This window comes from Microtus oregoni, unplaced genomic scaffold, assembly GCF_018167655.1.
Source record: "Microtus oregoni isolate MIOR12 unplaced genomic scaffold, Mior012 000015F_ref0000493, whole genome shotgun sequence".
In the NCBI taxonomy this organism is placed as follows: Eukaryota; Metazoa; Chordata; class Mammalia; order Rodentia; family Cricetidae; genus Microtus; species Microtus oregoni.
This window is the reverse complement of record NW_024543074.1, coordinates 3,321,821-3,330,894: the sequence shown is the minus strand read 5'-3', so window position 1 is coordinate 3,330,894 and position 9,074 is coordinate 3,321,821.

Below are 9,074 nucleotides of genomic sequence, written 5' to 3'. Positions count from 1 at the left end.
ATACCCAGCCTTGTTGTAAAGAGTAATAAGCACAGGAAGGAAGTGCGGGGAGGCAGTCTAGAGAAAAAGCCCCAAAGAGCGAGGTGTTATTAGTGGCTGAGAGTGGCTCAGGTGGAGGTTCTGGGGCACGCTCTGCCAGTGTCCTCGGTGGACAGGCCACTCAGGCAGGTTCTCCCAGAGCAATGATTTGGGTCCACTGAAAGCAAGGTTCAGATCCCCACGAAAAGCCTTGAGCCAGGTTTGAGGTGGACGAGCAGAGAGCTTCAGGTCAATGGGACTGGAGGCCCAGAGGAGGAGCCTGTCATCCTTGTTATAGTGTCTGGGAGGAAAGAGCCATGGAGGCACCAGCCCTTCCCCCCCAGCGAGAGTGGAAAGGGGGTTTAGCTCACCTGGACTCTCACCTACTCCTTGGGAGGAAGGGAGACCAGGGAAGCAGATGGCAGAATCCAGGCAGCACAGTGTCAGTGCCACAGAGGTGTGGATTGGAGCTCGGGTACAGGAAGCCTGACTCTCCCGTAGTAACTGTGTGACCTTGGACCAGTGCCTGACTCTCTCCTGCTTCTGTAGCCGGCTGAGGTGGTGGTCTGGGAGCATCATGGGGAGGATTAAGAGAGCTAATCAAAGCTATTGGTCCCTGCAAGGGGAGGGGGCATGTCATGGAGGGCAGTACAGGTGGGAAAGAAGTTCTTTATAATTTTTTTATTTTATGCGAATGGGTGTTTTGTCTACATGTACATCTGCAGAAGAAGGCATTGGGTTCTATAGGACTAGAGTTACAGAGTAACTGGTTGTGAGCCGCCATGTGGTTGCTGGGAATTGAACTCAGGACCTCTGGAAGAGCAGCCAGTGCTTTTAACCACTGAGCCGTCTCTCCAGCCTGGGAGAGGCGCTCTTAAGGCACTAATGCCAATGGGTGGTCTTTCACAGAGAAAGAGAGCCCTGTGTCAAAAAAAAAAAATCAAATATAAGAATAGTTTGCACTTTGGAGGCTAGGGTGTAGTTCAAAGCCAGAATCCCCTCCCCTGACACACTTGAGGCCCTGGGTTAGAATGCCAGTGCTGTAACCATGACAACAGCTTTTGTACCTTATAGCACAGGCATGAGGCAAAAAGAGGGTTGTGAAGGTGGCTTCTGAATCAAATCTGTTTGTCAGACAGATCTCACTAGTAGAGCTGAGGAGGGTAAATGAGAGGCAAAGAAGATTTTGACAGGGAAGCCAACAAGTCAAACGGCCCAACCTTGGCCAGGCAATAGACAAAAGAAGACAAAAACGAAACTCTCAGCAAGCAGAGGAACTTGGAAAGATGACAGGAGAGAGGAGAAATCTCCATGATGTACGGTCCCTCAGCAGGATGTACATGTAGTAGTCACGTTACTGGAGACAAGGCTGATTAAGGCGGGAGGAAGGGTTACAGGAATCTTATAGAAAGGTGAGTTTCAGGAGGAGGCTGAGATGGCCAGGTAACTGGAGGCCGGGGGAGGGCGGATGTGGAGAAGGTGCAAGTGATAGGTGCAAAAGATTCCCTTCAGACTTAAGCAATCCTCACTTTATTTATTTAAAAGTTTTATTTATTGTGTACACAATGTTCCTCCTGCATGTGTGCCTGTACATCAGAAGAGGGCACCAGACCCCATTACAGATGGTTGTGAGCCACCATGTGGTTGCTGGGAATTGAACTCAGGACCTCTGGAAGAGCAGGCAATACTCTTAACCTCTGAGCCATCTCTCCAGTCCCTTATTCTTCTTTTTTGAGGCAGGGTCTCCTTACATAGCCCTGAATGTCCTGAAACCTACTATGTAGAGCAGGCTGACCTCAAACTCATAGAAATCCACTGTCTCTGCCTCCTGAGTGCTGGGATTAAATGCATGTGCCATCATACCTATCAGACCTCATCATCACTGCCTTTAGAGATTAGTTTATAACTCCTAGCTCTGCCACTAAAGCCCCTACTACTATTTTAATGCACACTGGACATAGAGTCACTGGCTTTGTATGGCGAATGAAGCCTCCCAGGGAGAGGAGATGGGCAGCATCCCAGGGCCAAGAAGGTTCCTTTGTTCTATAACTGTAGTCAGAAAGATGGTCAAACATCATCGTCTACGCTGCATCGTAAACGGCATATGTATTATCATTGGGTTTGCGCTAAGTTAAACTTTACAAAATAGAAAAATGCCTTAAAGAGATTCTTGCCAAAAAAAAAATGCAGATAAAGATCATCTGAACTCAGAAAATGCTAGCACACGAGAAAATGGCAAGCCAGGCATGGTGGTGCATGCCTGGTCTCTCACTACTTGGGAAAAGCAGAGGAACTCAAGTGTGAGGCCAGGCTGGTCTACACAACAAAGTTCAGGCCAGCCAGGGCTATATAATGAGACCCTGTTAAAAGCAAGGAGGGGAGAGTGGAGGAGGGGAGGGAAGGAAAGACAAACAGAGAAAGGTTGAGATGTACAAACCATGGTTGAGGAGATGTACTAACCAGGCAAGCTTGGGGACCTGAATTGATCCCCAGAATTCACCAAAAAAAGCCAGTTATGGTAGCACAGGAGAATCCTGCGCTTTCTTGGCAGGCTAGTCTAGCTGAATCAGCAAGGTCTAAGTTTAGTGAGAGACCCTGTCTCAAAAAGGAAGGTGAAAAGTGACTAAGGAAGACATCCAGTGTCAAACAGTGGCCCTCATAAAGCCCCTCCACTTGTGTGTGTACCTGAACACACAAATAACAGGTACACTCCAAAAGAAAAAGCATAAGAAGGGAGGGTTGGGGAGATGGCTTAGTGGGTGAGCATCCACACTACTTGGAGTCCTGAGCTTAGAACTCTGTCCCTGTGTAAAAGATGTAGATTTGGTTGTCGGCTTCTGTAGTCTTGGTGTGTGAGGGACCCAGACAGGAGGGACATTGGAAGTTGTTGGCCACCAGCGTGGCTCCAGGTTCAGTGAGGGACCGTGTCTCAAAAGAATAAGGTAGACAGTGGTAGAAGCCACCCAAAAACCTCATTTGATCTCCAGGTATACACTGGCACCTGCAGACATGTGTGCACACCACACACACACACACACACACACACACACACACACACACACCCCACCACCACCACCACCACCACCACCACCACAGAATAAACACTTTTTAAAAATGAAAGGCAGAGATGAAAAAAAAAAGTGAGGACTGAAACCAGGAACAAGACAAGATTGTCCAATCTCTCCATAGCTATTCAATATACTTTTTGAGGTTCTAGCTAGAGCAATAAGACACCAAAGGAGATCAAGGGGATACAGATTGGAAGTCAAACTCTCACTATTTGCTGATGATAGTTTACATAAGCGACCCCAAAAATTCTACCAAGGAACTTCTACAACTCATAAACACCTTTAGTAGTGTAGCAGGTTCCAAGATTAACTAAAAAAAAAAATAAGTAGCCCTCCTTTACACAAATGGTAAATGGGCTGAGAAAGAAATCAGAGAAACATCACCCTTCACAATAGCCACTAATAACATAAAATATCTCAGAGTAACTCTAACCAAACAAGCGGAAGACCTTTAAATCTTTTAAAGAAGTTAATTGAAGAAGACACCAGAAAATGGAAAGATCTCACATGCTCTTGGGTAGATAGAATTAACATAGTAAAAATGACAATCTTACCAAAAGCAATCTATAGATTCAATGCAATGTCCATCAAAAACCCAGCAAAATTCTTCACAGATCTCGAAAGAAAATACTCAATTCATAAGGAAAAGCAAAAACACCAGGATAGCCAAAACAATGTTGTATAATGAAGGAACTTCTGGAGGCATCACAATCCCTGACTTCAAACTCTACTACAGAGCTACAGTACTGAAAACAGCTTGGTATTGACATAAAAACAGACAGGAGGACCAATGGAACCGAATTGAAGACCCAGATATCAATCAATCCACACACCTATTAACACCTGATCTCCAAAATATACAAAGGACTCAAGAAATTGGTCATCAAAAGAACAAAATAATCCAATAAAAAAAAATGGACAGAGAACTCTCAACAGAGGAATCTAAAATGGCTGAAAGACACTAAAGGAAATGCTCAATATTCTTAGTCATCGGAGAAATGCAAATCAAAACAACTCTGAGATTCCATCTTAAACCTGTAAGAATGGCCAAGATCAAAAACACTGATGACAAATTATGCTGGAGAGACTGTGGGGAAAAGGGAACACTTCTGCATTGCTGGTGGGAATGCAAGCTGGTACAGCCCCTTTGGATGTCAGTGTGGCAATTTCTTAGAAAATTAGGGAACAGCCTACCTCAAGACCCAGTAATACCACTTTTGGGTATATATCCAAAGGATGCTCAATCGTGCCACAAGGACATGTGCTCAACTATGTTCATAGCAGCATTGTTTGTCATAGCCAGAACCTGAAACAACCAAAATGGCCCTCGACCGAAGAATGGATAAGGAAAATGTGGTACATTTACACAATGGAGTACTACACGGCAGAAACACACACACACACACACACACACACACACACTGACATCTTGAAATTTGCGGGCAAATGGATGGATCTAGAAAACATCATATTGAATGAGGTAACCCAAACCCAGAAAGACAAATATCATATGTACTCACTCATAAGTGGCTTTTAGACATAAAACAAGAAAACCAGTCTACAAATCACAATCCCAGAGAACCTAGACAACAATGAGGACCCTAAGGGAGACATACATGGACCTAATCTACATGGCAAGTAGAAAAAGACAAGATCTCCTGAGTAAATTGGGAGCATGGGGACCATGGGAGAGGGTTGAGGGGGAAGGAATAGGAAGGGAGAGGAGCGAGTAAAATTATATAGCTCAATAAAAACAAAAAAATAAAAGATGGGAATGTGATAGGAACGTGAAGGGAGCTTGGTGGAAACTTGATGGGAGTGTGAAGGGAGTATGATTGGAGCGTGATGGGGACGTGAAGGGAGCGTAATGGGAGGGTGAGGGTGAAGGCAGGGTGATGGGAGGGTGATGGGGGCGTGATTGGAGCATGATGGGGGCGTGATGGGGGCGTGATTGGAGCGTGATCGGAGTGTGATTGGAGCGTGATGGGGGCATGATTGGAGCGTGATGGGGACGTGAAGGGAGCGTGATGGGAGGGTGAGGGTGAAGGCAGGGTGATGGGAGGGTGATGGGGGCGTGATTGGAGCATGATGGGGGCGTGATGGGGCGTGATTGGAGCATGATGGGGGTGTGATGGGGGCGTGATGGGGGCGTGATTGGAGCATGATGGGGGCGTGATGGGGGCGTGATGGGAACATGATTGGAGCATGATGGGGGCGTGATGGGGGCGTGATGGGAACATGATTGGAGCATGATGGGGGCGTGATGGGAGGGTGATGGGGACGTGATGGGAGCGTGATGGGGGTGTGATGGGGGTGTGATGGGAGCGTGATGGGGGCAAGATAGGAGGGTAATGGGGGTGTGATGGGAGCGTGATGGGAGCGTGATGGGGGTGTGATGGGGGCGTGATTGAAGCGTGATGGGGGTGTGATCTGAGCATGATTGGAGCGTGATCTGAGCGTGATTGGAGCATGATGGGGGCGTGATGGGAGGGTGATGGGGGCGTGATGGGAACATGATTGGAGCGTGATGGGGGCGTGATGGGAACATGATTGGAGCGTGATGGGGGCGTGATGGGAACGTGATTGGAGCGTGATGAGGGCGTGATGGGAGTGTGATGGGGGCATGATAGGAGCGTGATGGGAGCGTGATGGGAGGGTGATGGGAGCGTGATGGGAGCTGATGGGAGCTGAAGGGAGCATAATAGGAACAAGAAAAAAAGTGAGGCGAGGAAGAAGGAAAGAGCAAAGTTGACCTCTTCTTCATATGTCTTTGTCGATAGTCCCATTATGATGTTAAAATGATGTGTTATCCACATGGAACAGGAAGATGGTCAAAATAATTTTTGCCATTATTAAGGGAAGAATTTGATAGTGGACCACTGTGCCATTGTTAAAAAATGAGACTGACCTCAAATACATACTATGGCTTGAGATATTAGTGGTAGCAGGCTGTGTGTACAATATAGAAATAACTGAGCCAGGTGTGATGCATGCCTTGGGAGGTGGAGGCAAGAGGAGCGGGAGGTCTGGGCCAGCCTCCACTCAGTAGCGAGTGTAAAGCCAGTCTGAGCTACACAGGGCTCATTTGGGGTAAGTACATTCGCTTTGAAAGCATGAGGACCTCAGTTTTGATCCCAGCAACTATGTAAAAGGCTGAGTGTGACTGAGTCCACGGACCTGTAACCCCAGTGCGGAGACAGGAGGATCACTGGCACTTGCTAACTACCAGCCTAGCTCTCCAGGTTCAGTGAGAGAACCGTGGACAGTGATTGAGCAGGATTCCCCATGTCCTCCTTTAGCCTCTACTAACAAGCACACAAACGTATAACTTTTGAATACACACACATTAATTATATGTTATAAATTATATAATTATATATTGAGGGTTAATGTTCAAATGCTATTGCTGATAAGATATAATACCTTAGCTAAGCATAGTGACACATTCCCTTAATGGCACAGCTCGGGAAGTAGAGGCAGGTGAATCTCAATGAGTTCAAAACCATAGTGAGTTCCAGGACAGCCAGGACTACACAGTGAGACCCTGTCTCAAAATAACAACAGCAAGATGTAATACCTTGATGTGGGAGATTGTCACCTTAATTTCAGCAGAAGTTTTTAAATCATGGGTCTTGAATCTCAGAGAAGGAGCTGCCTTTCCACAGCCTTCCACGTCAGAACCACTAAGGGTTGTGTGTATCATGCGGAACAAAGGGTCCTTGTATTCGGGAGTGCGGCTGCAATGGCTCACTCATCCTTCATCACCTTAGCTTTTCCCTTCCTTCTGGAGATGAGGGAAAGATTAGTTGAGCTCCCTGGAAAAAAGCATTAGGTAAATACAGGACGTTGCCGAGCTATTGTTCCTATTCTTAACAACACTAACAGCTGGTGTGTGTGTGTGCCTCCAAGGGGTTCGAGTGAACATGTAGGCCAGGGGTCTATAGTACTCCAACTCTTGATCTCTCAGCCAGATGAATCTAGGGGTCCCTGTGGCCTGAGTCCTAGGGGGCATGGAGGCTGCTGGGGCTTAGGAAAATGGAGCCGAAAGAGGGTAACTGTCTTCGGAAGGAAGAGCCTACCTCCTTCTAGACAATAACGAACTGGGCCAATGACTGGCCATAGAAGGCATTGCATGTGTCTGCCTAGGGATCAAAGCCATGGGGATGAAGTCTTCATGGAGGTATAGGTACCTAGAGCCCACCTGCCCACCTGCCCACCTGCCCACCTGCCCACCTGCCCACCTGCCCACCTGCCAGGGTGGGGTTCCTGTCTTTCTTTCTGTTTCTCCACACCGCTTATATTTTGTAGTAAAAATAATTACGCATCCCATTTAAAAGTACATTTGCGTGAGGAATTTAACAGGGTAGAAATGATTCTCCACAGTTCCTATCCAACTCATGTTCACTGAGCTTATGCCTTGGCTGTGAAGTCTTGTACCAGCACACACGGAGGAAATGCCAGGGCACAGAATGACCCGTGAGTAAGTTAAGATGTGCAGGTCACGATGGCACAGATGGAAAGGGACTTGAGAGGTTCTGGTGAAGAGGAACCAAAGTGGGACAGGGGTCAGACAGAGTCATGAATCAAGGCCGGGCCTTGAAGGGTCAGGGAATCTGATCAAGGAGATACTGACATTCCCAGAGAATGAACCAATCCCACAAATGGAGAAACATGGGACATGTGTGGCCAAACCGAGTAGTTACTTCAGAATATGGGAGAAATGTAGGGTTGCTAATGTGTGTGGGAAATGAGAGACACTCCCCCAACCTAGACCCCTGTTTCTCACGCATGACAGTACAAGCCTTGGGAAGTTTCTAGATGAATGAAAGCCAAGACAAAACTTGTCTAGGGCCCGCCGGTGAGTTACTCGGAAATAGAGATTCGGATGGACAGCACTTGCAAGGCTTCTGGCCTTTGTACTGACCAGACAGCTGAGTGTGTGGGAAAGTGCCCGGGGCCAGGGGCAGGTGGCTTGCTTCTCTGGGAAAGCCCGGAGCTGGAGGTTCCAAGCATTGGGCGTCCTTCTGGACTGTTGGCTTGGTCTTCTTCAGCCAAATCTTCCCATGGAAGCTGGGTGGCGGATGAGCCTGGTGACTGGACTGAAGCTGTTGGAAACTCCGATGGGTTGGGCTGGGAATGGCAGAGTGTGGGATCGCTGCAATAAAATGCAGGGAAAGGAGCCCTTGCAGTGTCCTGGGGTGTGAGGCACAGGGCGTGGGGCCCTGCATTCCCGGGTGGCTAAGACGCCGTCAGTGTTGATGATTATCATTATTATTCCTGCTCCGGTTTCTTGGAACTTTCATCCTGCAGGACCCTGCCTGGCTGTCAAGCGTCATCAGCTAGCACGGGGTGGGGCAGGTGGCTCCCGGCAGCCAGGGAACACAACATGACTAGGGTTTCTAGCAGTTCTGAGATCCTTTGTAACCATGGACACAAGGGCAGAGTTTCTCCTGGGGAAACTGAGACACACGGGCAAGGAATAAGTCGGTCAAGGTCCTTCAGCAGAGACCTCTTCCTCCCTTCCCTTGTCCTTCATAAGGCCAGGTGTATTCTCTCCAAGCTGGAGCTGATCTTGTAGGGCTGGAGGAGAGTCAGGAAAGGTGTGGATTCCAGAAGAGAGAACTGGGCTGGGGCCAGGACATCAGAGCTGTTACCCTCTGTGCCAGGTGCTGCGGGCATCATGAGGTCAGGCTCCTGGTTTCAGGTCTCTCTGGAAGGTTCTGCCATATGGGTGGATCTTCTGCAAGCCCCCAAGGGAAGGCAAGGCTGGGGACGTGCAGAATGCCCAGCTCTGTCCATCAGAGGCCAGATTCAGCATCCTGGGATAGGAAGAGCCTAGATCTCATAAAGATGGGCCAGGCCCTGGAGCAAAGGGCCAGACAAAGGATCATAGACTGAGAAAGGTGCGTGTGTGTCCGCGTGTGTTGTGTGAGTCTGCGTGTGTTGTGTGCACATTTGTTAACACCAGCCCACAGCGGTGACGAGTCT